The 12,900-nt window shown below is 39.7% G+C and overlaps 1 pseudogene; it reads left to right on the top strand.

Moving 5' to 3' along the window:
• LOC143386199 (F-BAR and double SH3 domains protein 2-like) overlaps positions 1-12,572 on the top strand; it is an 85,698-nt pseudogene extending 73,126 nt beyond the window's left edge.
• The last annotated feature ends 328 nt before the right edge of the window (positions 12,573-12,900 follow it).

The following is a 12,900-nucleotide window of genomic DNA, read 5'->3' as shown; positions in this document are numbered from 1 at the left end:
TTGTATTTTATTTAGAGACAGGGTCTCACTGAGTTGCTTACCACCTTGCTATTGATGAGGCTGGCTTTGAACCCACAATCCTTCTGCCTCAGCCTCCCAAACCACTGGGATTTCAGGTGTGCACCCTGAACCTGGCTGCCTATTTTTTAATTGGGTTGTTTTTTATTGTTGAGTTTTAAGCATTCTTTATATATTCTGGATGTTAATCCCACATCAGGTATATGATTTGCAAATACTTTCTCTCATTCTGTGGGATCCTGTCATTTTATTGTCCATTGATGCAAAACAATTTTTAATTTCGATGGTCCAATTTATTTTATTTTAGCTTTTTAAAAAATTTTTTTGGTACCAGTGATTGAACCCAGGGGTGCTTATCCACTGAGCCATATCCCCATCCTTTTTTATTTTTTTATTTTGAGACAGAGTCTCGCTAGAACCTCAGTAAGTTGCTGAGGCTGGCTTTGAATTCAGGATCCTCCTTCCTCAGCCTCCCAAACCACTGGGATTACAGGCATGCACCACCATGCAAAGCTATTTTATTCTTTTGTTGCCTATTGTCAGTCAGTATTTAAGAATAAAAAGTGAAAGATACTAATAAATATTTCTTCTCTATTTGAAACATATTTTACTTTTGATTGTAAAAATGATCTCTATCCTCTATTAACATGCATGCATGAACAGACAGTCCTATCTATGTATAATCGAATAAGTAAATTAACATTTTGGAACAGTTCAATTTTAGGTGCTTTTCCTGTTTCCAGACATTTTCTTGAAGCAAGCAAACTAGCTAATGGTTTTTAATTTTTTCTAGCTAAATGCAGATAATGAAAGAGAAGAAGGAGAAGAGTTTGAAGACAATATGGATTTTTTGATGACAGCAGTTCCAGTCCTTCTGGTACCTTAAGAAATTATCCACTCACCTGCAAAGTTGTTTATTCCTACAAGGTTTGTATTAAGATATTGCTGATATTAAATTGTGACAAACCTAAAGATACATGTGACTGTGTCTACCCAGCTTCTCACAGGACACCTAGCATAATGTTAGTATTCAGTTAATATCTAAAGGAACGAAACATAATGATGAAGAGTTTAAGCTCTGATATTAGATTTCTTGAGTTAAATCCTGTCTCACTGCTTATGAACTACATGAGGTTACTCTAGTCAGCCTTTTAATTTCTATGAGCCTCAGTTTCCTTATCTACATGATGGGGATAATATTGTAAAATAAATGTGAAGATTAAATGAGAGATTACCTTTATAGCAAAGCACTTGGCATAGTACCTAGTTCAGTAAATACAGTATATTCAGTAAATACAGCTCTTACCCTTACTCTCTATTGCCTGCTTGGCATAAACCCTCCATTAGAATGAACCTCAAAATTCATATCAAAATAAAATTGTTTCCCAAAGCAGTTTTTAATACTTTGCCTTTACTCATCCTAATATAATTCCCTCTTGTCCATATTGAGCAGGAAATCTGGATTAACAGATGCCAGAATTTCCAAACTTGGTTTGGTATAATAGTTCTTACTCTCTCTCATCCTTTCCTGCTTATCCAATTACTTTATATTCAACACAAAGTAAATGGTGTTTCAATTTTCCAGTTCCTTTCTTTCCCTCACTCCCACATTCAGTCTGTCAGCCAGTCCTGTTGTGCCCACCTCCACAACATATCCTGAATCTATTCACTTTTCACCATATTTACTGCTCTCATCTTTATCTAGGCCGTTTCTTTGATTGTTATAAGATGGGGATGAGCCCTCATAATTAGGCTTCTTTGACACTAGCTTCCCAACGATCCATTTTCCAGCTACAATTATTTTTTACATATAAAGGAGTTAATTCCATCCCCTTTTCTAAAAAAAACCCTTTTTAAGCTTTAAATGTTAATTCCATTCCTTTTCCTAAAAAACCGTTCCCAGCCCGAACTCTTCACTGGAATCCGTAATGTCTAGCCTGATCGGACTACAGGCATTCTCCCCAGCTTTATGTCAGGCCATTCCTCCACTTCACACACTCAGTACACTGGCCACTCTGGCTGCCTTTCTGGCTTCAAAAGTACCAGGTTCCTTCCTGAGTACACATCTTTGCACTTGTTGTTCCCTCTGATTAGAACTGTGTCTCCCCATATATCTGTTGACTGCCCTTATCTTCATTGTAGTTCAACTCAAATAGCCTCCAAAGGTCACCTCAGCCACCTAAACACATAGCTAGCTCTTTACTACTCTATCCCATAACACTGTTTTGTTCACCATACTGTCATCTCTCACTCAACTACGGGAATATGATCTGAGAAATGCAGCATTTGGTGACTTTATCGTCATTCAAACATTGTAGAGTGAGCTTATACGAATCTAGATGGTATAGCCTAATAGACACCTAGCCTGTGTGGTAGAGATATATTATTTCTGTTCATCAGACCATGACGAACAAAACAACATGAGATTAAATCAAGCACAAGATAAACTCATGCAATCCAAAGATGCAATAAACGTGACATGTACAAGGCTACTGTTGGCCAGCATAAATTGTTTTACAGTAAACTTGTTTTTTTAGTAAGTAGAGATTACACACCAAAATAATGATTAAAAGTATATTAAATATAAACTAATACCTAGTTGTTTATTATCATTATCAAATACTATATACTATACATAATTATGTGTGCTGTACATATATATGATTGGCAGCATGGTGGATTTGTTTACACTAATGATGCCACAGACATATGAATAATATGTTATACTGTGACATCATGATGGCTACAATGCTGTTTTTTAATTTTTCATCTCCATTATAATTTTATGGGACCACCATATATGTGTGATCCAGTGTTGACCAAAATGTCATTATGTGGTACATGACTGTATAGCTCTTAGTGCCAGCCAGATTAAGTATTACTTGTCTTCATATTTCTTTGCCTGGTTCCCCATTAAAGGCTTATGAAAGTATAAACTTTGTGTTTGTACCTTTTCTGTGTCATGAGCTCCTGGGACAATGCCTGGCACACAGTGGGTCTTGGATTAATAATTGTGAAATTAATAAGTGAATGATGTAAGGAAGGCATGAGCAAATGAATCCTTTTCTGGCCCCTATACTGATAGAGAAAGCAAGAGGAAAAGGTTAATGCTAAGGAATAACAACAGAGGGACTGTTCTGAGAGACTCTTTAACTGTCATACACTGGGCACTCTCACTCCACTCCCCAGTCCTGTGTTGCCAAAAGCTGGCATTATAAACTTTTCAGTATCAGCTATTCCTGGGTTTTTTGAGTTTAACATCATTTCATTATATTTAAATTCATAATACTTGCTGTTTTCTTTAAAAAGTTAGGGTTTTTTCCTAGTGTACATTGTTTTGATAATGTTTTGAAATTTTGAAATCATCTTCTAAGAAATTTGGGGATATTTTACAGGACATTTTTAAACTAGGGTTCAGAATGTTTTCTGATATCACCTCTCCTTGTTATATTTACATGAAAGTTTCAAAACTAATTAAGATCCTTAGATGGAGAGAGTTCTAAGTGTCTAAATTGTTTTAAACAGCTCACATTCAGGCTGGGGTTGTGGCTCAGTGGCAGAACGCTCACCTAGCACGTGCAAGACCTGGGTTTAATCCTTAGCACCACATAAAAATAAATAAATAAAATAAAGATATTGTGTCCAACTACAATTAAAAAATAAATATTAAAAAAAACAGCTCACATTCACCCATTGATCTATCACAGTACCTCCATTAATCTATCCCAGATACGTCTCTGTGAAACCAGACTATCAGAATCTATTTAGGGCTGAGTGCAGTGGTGCATGCCTGTAATCCCAGCAGTTCAGGAGACTGAGGCAGGAGGATCATGAGTTCAAAGCCATCCTCAGTAATTAGCAAGGCCCTAAGCAACTCAGTGAGACCCTATCTCTAAACAAAATATAAAAAGGGGCTGGGGATGTGGCTTAGTAGTGAAGCGCCCCTGGGTTCAATCCTCAATACAAAAAAAAAAAAACAAACAGAATCTATTTAGTCAGTTAATCATGAGCTAAAACTGAGTGCACAATATGTGATAACTTTTGTGATATAAGAATTAATATGACACTATCCCTGCCATCCAGGAATAGACAGACTACGCAGTAGTTAAATAAATTTTACAGACAAGATGGCATTTAAATTAAATCATAATCTAGACTTTTCTAGGTAGAGAGAGAAGATAGGGAAAGGAAGGATCCTTCTAAGCAAAGGGAACAGCAGATATGGAAACTGGGATGAGAGGATAGGGTGTTGAGAACAGTTTACTTTTGGATGTGTAGGAGCGCTGAGAGGTGGGGAGTAACAGAAGATCTAAAGGCATTTGCTGTCAGATAATAAAGGGCCTTGTATACTAGGCTCAGGAGTTCGGTTTTTATTCTGGACTTTAAGGAGATAACTTTGGTATTTGTGTAGAAACTCAGGAGGATAAATTAGAATAGAGAGATCAGTTGGGCACAGTGGCCCAGGCCCATAGTCCCAACTACTTGGAATGCTGAAGCAGGAGGAAGATGGCTTGAAACCGGGGTATTCAAGGCCATCCTCATAGCAAAACTCCATTGCAATGAATGAATGAATGGAAAAAAGAGAAAGAGATTGACTTTGAGCCTAATCATGATTTCTGTGGCCTACACCAATAAAAAAGGACTAGATGAACCTGGTGAGAACACAGAAAAGCTATATTTAATATTCAGATTCAAAAGCTTTAAAAGTATTCATAACTTTTAACCTTATTAATATCCATCCTAAGGAAATGAGCCACAATATAGAAAATGTTTTACATACAAAATATTCTTTCAGGGTTTGGGATATAGTTCAATGGTAGAGTGCCTACCTAGCAATGTGTGAGGCCCTAGGTTTGATCCCCAGTACTGCAACAACACAAAAGTGTTCTTTCATTATCTTCTACTTTATAATAGCTCACAGTTTGCTATGGAGTTTTGTAACAGACTGAAACATATTAGGACTTAAGGAGACATTGTGAGACCTTGCATATATTTAATAGCCATTGACTGACCACTTGCTGCCTATAGTTGGAATAAGTGAGAAATACAGTCCCCGCCTTAAGTCATTCTAATAGGGAACTCATAAGGACTAGCAGTGAGCTAGAGCACCATGGTAGTCAGTGTGTGATGGACTCATGGAGTCTTAATAAAAGGAAGAAGCAACTGGCTCATTGCCAGTGGTCTGAGAAAGAGAGCTGGGCCACAAGTCATGAGAAGCTACTGCTTCTTTGTTCATTTCAATCTCTTCAATAACCCTACAAAGAAGATATTATCAGAAAACACCATTTATTCAACAAACAATTACTTGAGCATCTCTTTATACAAATACTTTGCTCTTTCTAGGGCCTGTGATGTAGCACTGATCAAAACAGACAAAAATCTGTCTTTATGGCACTTATGTTCTGGTAGAAAAAAAGAAAGAAAGAAAACTGAGACTCAGATGGTCTCTTTCCCATAGAAACAAGACTGAAACTAGACTTTTATACCTATAATAATCTAATCCATTCATCAGATAGGAAAGCTGGAACAGAGCAGGACAGACAAAAGGAGCAGCCGGGTATAAGCATAGAAGCAAGAGAGACATGGTGCACCTAGACCACAGGGAAGAGTGTGCTGGTCCAGGGCACCCCGAGGCTCACAGGGCCCAGACTCTAGGTCTTGATTGCCATGTAGAGGAAAACCTTGTACAAAAGTTGTCATTGGTGTGTGGTGTCAGCACAGTCATGCTAGTGTCTGCTTCTGCTAGAAGACTCCTGCTGCACTGGGCCTCAATGGCTGTTGCACAATGACAGCAACATATCCTGCTTTGCTCTCACACAGGGTAGAGACTGGTATGGTTGTATTGAGACTTTTTAAGTCTTGGCATGTAATTTAGGAAAACGGCTTTACTACAGAAGTACCTTTTACTGGTATATTCAGGACACAATGTGGTTTCAGAGTAGCAAAGAAATTCCATTGGAAAAGCTATCAAGAGTAAATGTGGACCAACACTAATTATCTCATTCAACAATTTATCCAATGCTTAAATCCTGAAATTGCCCATATTTACCTCCTGTTGACTAATGATCTTGGCAGTGTCACATGGCCCTCTCGTATGCTGTCTTTTTTGTAGGATGATGTTTTTGTATATGCTGAATTTATTATATAAAAAATATCCTCCAAGCTATTTGGCTTTTTTTATTTCAAGAACAGTAATAACTTACCTATCACTCTTCAGACTAAATGTTATAAAACATCTTCTTTTTTAATAGAGAATCTTTATCATATAGACTTAACTCATTTAATTCCAAATTTTAAGATGCATTAAGCCTGATTTTTCTTTTTTACAAAGAGTGCTGCACGTCCACATCCCAATAAATAATAAAGAACTAAATTATTTTCCTCAAAAAAGAATAATTGAGGCCAAAATTGACTCTACTGCTGTGTATAACTATGAAGAACAAATTTTTAAAAAGAGTAAATGAGACAATTTCTATCAGGTCCCCTCTCATCCTGCAGGAGTTCTGTCTCTTTTCTTTTCAATTAAATAAATTCTCTTTTACACTTAAAAAAAAGTAAATAAGTGGGTTTCATATATTGACATAAGAGGTAATTTACTTAAAATCTGGTCCTGGAGTGGCTGGGGATATAGCTCAGTGGTAGGGTATTTGCCTAGCATGTGTGAGGTTTTGGGTTCAAACCCTAATACTGAGGGGAGAAAATCTAGTCTTATAGTATTCTCTGGTTTATCACCCATTTTCAAGACTGTTTTTGTCTTAAGGAGCTATGGTAGCTTCAGAATCTGGGTTTTGATGAAATGTTTAAAGCTTGCAAAATGTGGAGTGAATCATAGAAACTGACTAACTTTCTTGCCCAATTTTTGCTTGTGTAACTTGGAGATATTTTACACTTTGAAATTGTGAGATTTGAAAAACTATATGGTCTCAGTTGACAATTTTAACTGATCTTGGGACTTGGGGGAAGCTTTTAAGGCTTTTACCAGAGAGCCAGAAGATACTCACAAGGCCACCTGTTAATATGACATACAAGGCTCTTTAGGAAGCAAAGCCAAACAGACTCTCCAACCCCTCTGTGGAGCCTCTGAGAGTCTCCTCTCAGGTTTTGTTGTCCTAAGGGAAAATCTGGTGACTGGTGCTATCAGGGACAATAAAGCCATCACAGATTGTGTAGAACCTCTAAGGATCAACCCAGTCTTCATACTAATATTGGAGCATAATCCAAATTTTGCCTGATCTCAATCATGGCCTTTCCCACAATTTTCCTCTTTGGGCCACTATTTTATAGCAATTCCAGATCAACCCTCGGCATTGCTTAACCTCCATCCAATCCATGTACATAGCCCTTTGCATTTTCCATGCACCTCCATGGTAGCCTTTGGTAGCACTTCCGTTTCAGTGCCTTCTCCTCTGCCTGTGCTTCCCAAGTCGTCATGGTTCTGTGCTTATTCATCCTACATTAACACCCCAATCCTCAAGAGAATGGCAGGACTGTCATTTTGAAGAAATGGAGGCTGAGTAACTTACCACTAGGTACCTGAGCTGAAGCTGGAACCCACATCCTTCACTTCCAGCCCAGTGCTGATCACTGATCTGATTGCCTCCTGAGGATCCAGTTTTAGTTGCAGTTTTATTTTGTTTCATTTTTTTAGAGTAAAACTTCACCTCATTATGATAGTTTTACAGCATTGAAATTTTTGTTTCTCAAAATCATTTCAATATTTTTATCCCCAGTTTTTGTTCTGACCAGCTCACATCTGCTCTTTATCTAACCTTTTTAATTTTGTCCATGACCATCCTCCATTGCAGGCTTCTCAACCAGATGAGTTGACCATTGAGGAACATGAGGTGTTAGAAGTGATTGAAGATGGAGATATGGAAGACTGGGTAAAGGTATATTCCTTTGCTCATATCGCCCCTCTTGTGACATTTTTAGGAGTTTGTTTTGGTTCTTATTATGTCCGGTCCAAACCTTTGTGTGTGCAAACCTGTTTTGTAACCATGTCTTTTACCCAGGCTCAAAATAAAGTTGGCCAAGTGGGTTATGTGCCAGAAAAGTACCTACAGTTTCCCACCTCGAACAGCCTACTGAGCATGCTGCAGTCCTTGGCCGCTTTGGACAGTCGGTCACACACATCCAGCAATTCCACGGAAGCAGAACTCGTTTCAGGCAGCCTCAACGGAGATGCCAGTGGTAAAGACTGAAACAAGGCACACTTTATTTGGTCACATTTGACCTAAACTGTATTACCCTAGGAGTAAGCCTTCAGTAGGTTAAAAAGCACTTTCTTCCTGTTTTTTGTTTCCCTGTTTTGATGACAGTGAGTAAAAAAATTACAACTTTGAATGGTGCTCTCTGAGTTGACATGTGAGCATAGGGGTGGTTGCAAAAGCAGCCTTGACTGTCTTTGTTCTTAACCAGATTTGTCTCTCTCTTGCTTTCTAGTCTGTTTTGTGAAAGCACTTTATGATTATGAGGGCCAAACAGATGATGAGCTATCTTTTCCTGAGGGAGCAATCATTTGTATCTTGAACAAAGAGAACCAAGATGACGATGGCTTCTGGGAAGGGGAATTCAATGGGCGGATTGGAGTGTTTTCATCGGTGCTAGTTGAAGAACTTTCAGCCTCAGAAAATGGTGATACTCCATGGATGAAAGAGATTCAGGTACCAGAGTGGGGAGAGCTGAATTTTATAATGTTTAAAGGGATGGAGGTGTGGCTCAGTGGTGGAATGTTTACCTAGTACGTTCAAGGTTTGATCCCTAGCACTGCTGAAAAGAAGAAAAGAACAGCTGCTTTAAAACATGATTAAAGAAAATAACTCCCTAGGGTCTCTTGAACCAGGCAAAAGTGGGTTGCAGTCTCTCTGCCTCACCCTCCCTGTTCCAGTCCTCAATTGCCAGATGTCTATATAGCTGAATTTCAGAAACCAGAGACTTGACGGTCAGACCCTTGTGGGATATGACCCTATTATGCCTTCATTCTTCTGCATTCTGTGAATCTATTAACCAAAATACTAAATCGTATATAGCATATCAAAGGTTGGTTTGGTGGAGAGAGAAAAAACAAATCAGAGAGAGAATGTGTTATGTCCATGGTTAGTTTATGTGGTACAACTCTGAGGTAGCTCTTTGTTCTATCACACTCAGAGCCCTACCACATAACCCAGGGCCTGCCAGAGCCCCTGTCCCACAATAAAGGGGCTGTAAGGTTTTGCTCATCAGTAGGAAACTTGCATTTACAGGAAGTCCTAATTTATTCAGTTCAGTTTTTCTCTGGGGATCTGTTACAGCAGCCTGGCAGATAGAAGAATAAAGTGTTTGCCAATCTTGTTTGCGTGATAATAACTTAGCCTCACATACAAGAAGCTCAGCCAGTTATTGTATCTTCATATGTAAAAACAGTACAATTTGTCCCCTTTTTTGTTCTTCCTTAGCTTTGTTGAATTGACTAATTTATCATATTTTCAATTAAAAAAGAAAAGTTTAGAGAATGGTTTGAATTGGTAACTGTTTGAAGATAAACTAAAATCAGTAATATAATGAGATCTATGATAGGAAACTGTTAAATGCATCATGAAACAGTTTGGGGTAGTTATTTTAGGTCTATTTGCTGATGAGCAAAAGGCTGACAAGCTTTAACAGTCATAATTTAGTCCCAGAGAAAAGGAATGTGTGTTCAGCAGCAGAGAAGAAGCCAGCTCTCTTTCCTGAGGCCAAGAGCACCTGGTAACCTTGCCTCCTTCCATGCAGATCTCTCCTTCCCCCAAGCCGCAAACATCCCTGCCTCCGCTACCGCTGTATGACCAGCCTCCCAGCAGTCCTTACCCCAGCCCGGATAAGAGGAGTGCCCAGCTCTTCCCCCGTCTCCTTCAACAAATGGTAAGGGTCCTCTGGGCAGGGTCTGAGTGCATTTTATTGCACAACAGCACATAAATTGAGCTTTTTAATTCTCTCCCTTAGAAAATAGCCTCCATGCTGAGTCACCAGGATTCTCACAGGCATCAAGGCATACTCCTGAGACCTCATATGGCAAACTCCTGCCTGTAAGTCTCCTAGCTGGCAGGGTTATAGAATGCATAGTTCTTCCAAATCAAAATCAGCCCCTGTGTGTTGCCAAACAAGGATGAAATGAATTTGGGAAGGTAAAAAGATTGATTGAGGGGCTGGGGTTGTGGCTCAGAGGTAGAACGCTCGCCTAGCATGCATGAGTCACTGGGTTCAATCCTCAGCACCACATAAAAATAAAATTTTGTGTCCACCTATAACTAAAAAATAAATTTAAAAAAAGAGCGATTAAAAAGGCTAAGTGGGTTATGTGCCAGAAAAGTATCTACAGTTTCCCACCTCAAACAGCCTCGACAGCTCTAAAGTCAATTCATCTTGGATCATTTAGTTTATACTGGAACACTTCTCACTGACATGGTAAGATCACAAGATAACCACTGTGCAGGTGTATTTCAATTGTATTTCAAGCTCTAGGAACATTGAAGTAGTATAATTGTAACATAAAAACAATTGTTTTAGCAAGTGTTTATTAAGAATCTATTTTCCAGGCCGTATTTGCCTCTTTGAGGAGCATTGAAATACACTAAATGACCTCAAAGAACTCCTGTTCTCAGGGATATATTCTGACAAATAGTTACCTATGCTCACCCTTCACTTTACTGCCATCTTAGTTCCACTACCACTCCTCTTCAAGGTCATGGCTTTCATACTGGTAATCCAGTGGACCCTTTGCAATTCTGTTTTCCTTGACCTTTATCACCATTTCTTGAACCACTAGGTTGATTCATTAAGCAGATGTGCTTTGAGTTCCTTATTAATGACTTGGGTCTTAATATTTTTTTTTATACTGGGGAATAAATCCAGGGGCACTATACCACTGAGTTATAGCCCCAGCCCTTTTTATTTATTTATTTTTTCAGACAGAGTCTTACTAAATTGCTCAGGCTGGCCTCAACTTGTGATACTCATGCCTCAACCTCCTGGGTAGTTGGGATTACAGGCTGGGCCACCACACCTGGCAGGGACTTGGGTCTTGATTCTAAATGTGATTGAAAGCCATTGTGAGGTATGAAGCAGGGCAGTGTTGTGATTTGTTTTGTATTTTAAACACATATTTATGGCTACCAAGTGGAGACCAATAAAAGGTGGCAGAACTGATACAGGAGCCATTAGGAGGATGTAGCAGTTGTCCAAGCAAGAGGCATTAGTAACATGGGCTGGTGGGTAAGAGTAGAAATGGAGAAATCGGGGCTAATTTTCTTGTCCACCACACTTTGCTGGCTGGCTCTATACTATACCTCCAGCTCTTCCTTTTCATTGACCTTAGCAGGTTTCTCCTCCTCTCTCCATCTCTGCTGATACTTTTCATGATCCTGTCCCTAGACTGCTTCTCTTGAAGTCATTCAACATATTCTCCCCAAGTTACCTATTCCCATGACTGTGAGAACCAAATCCCAGAATCATGTCTCTCAGTGAGTTTCAGACTTGTGGTAATCTCAACTTATATGTCTGAGACCAACCCCCAAAACTCAGCAAAAATTAGTGAATTACCTTCCCTCCAAGACATGTTCCTTCTTCCATTTTGCCTGTCTTGGTGAATGGATCCTCTATCCTACCAGTGCTCTGGAGGCATTCCTCAGACCTTCCTGGCCTACCTGCAGTCATCACCAGGTCTTGCCAGGTTTACCTTGGATACAGGTCTCAAAACTCTTCACTGTTCTGCTTCCACCATTCCTGGTATCTAGTTCAGCTCACATCAGCCTTCATTCTGAAAAGTCTGGAAAGTCTCCTATGTTGTCAGCTCACTTGTCCTGTTGCCCACTTCCAATCTCTTCTCCAAACTGTTATCTGAGACATCTTTTCATGGATCTGATATGCCTTACAATCCATCAAAGACTCCCCTGCCTACAGAGTAAAGCCCAGATTTCTTTTTTTTAAATATAGGGTTTTTTTAATATTTATATTTTAGGTGTAGATGGACACAACACAATGCCTTCATTTTTATGTGGTGCTGAAAATCAAACCCGGGTCCCACCCATGCTAGGCAAGTGCTCTACGCTGAGCTACAATCCCAGCCCAAGCCCAGATTTCTTATAACATGTCTCAACAAGGCCCTTCATTTCTTGCCCCAGCCTGCCTCTCCAGCCTTCTCTCTTAGAACTGACTCCCAAGACATGCTGAAATGTCTTATTTCCCTAAGTATTGCGCTCTTGCCTTCCAGGCTTTAGCTGTGGAGAAGGATTTTAGGGCTTTAGTAACTGTTGTGCCCAGGGCTTTTAGCCCAGGCAGCAGTCTCATTTGTAGACTTGACATTTCATCCAGAACAGTACCTGCTTTTCGGGGTGGGAAATTTACACTGAAAGTATGTGCCCATGTCATTGGATAGAGGACTGGTTGGACTTTGCAGATGCTCCAGCCTGAGTCTGGAAGCTGACTTACAAACCAAGACTTTGTTCTTTACTCAGGTCCGAGCGGCTCCCCCTCCACCCACACAGAACCACCGAAGGCCAGCAGAGAAGATGGAGGATGTGGAGATCACAATGGTGTGACTATGGGCTTGCCCTTTGTTACCGCTACAATCAAGGTCAGGCTTGGAGTTTGGCCCATCCTGTTGTTTAGGCACCTTTGCATGATGGTGACTCTTTAACAGAGCAAAACCAAGGCAGATTCTCTGTGACTGGGTGGCCTGGTGAACTCCTCCCATGTTTTGAATATTTTGTGCCTTTTTTTGTTGTTGTCATTTTCTATGTCATCTGTCCTACCATAGCACAAATCCTAGTGGGCCCTAGAAGCAGAGGGGAGTAGCCCTCATGCCTAACAATGGTCCATTTTTATAGGAGATTCCAGACCAGGCCTCATTCCAGGGAATAGTCACAG

Source organism: Callospermophilus lateralis, unplaced genomic scaffold (genome assembly GCF_048772815.1).
Source record: "Callospermophilus lateralis isolate mCalLat2 unplaced genomic scaffold, mCalLat2.hap1 Scaffold_2084, whole genome shotgun sequence".
Taxonomy (NCBI): Eukaryota; Metazoa; Chordata; class Mammalia; order Rodentia; family Sciuridae; genus Callospermophilus; species Callospermophilus lateralis.
The sequence above is the reverse complement of the archived record's forward strand: the minus strand, read 5'-3'. Positions and strand labels throughout refer to the sequence as shown.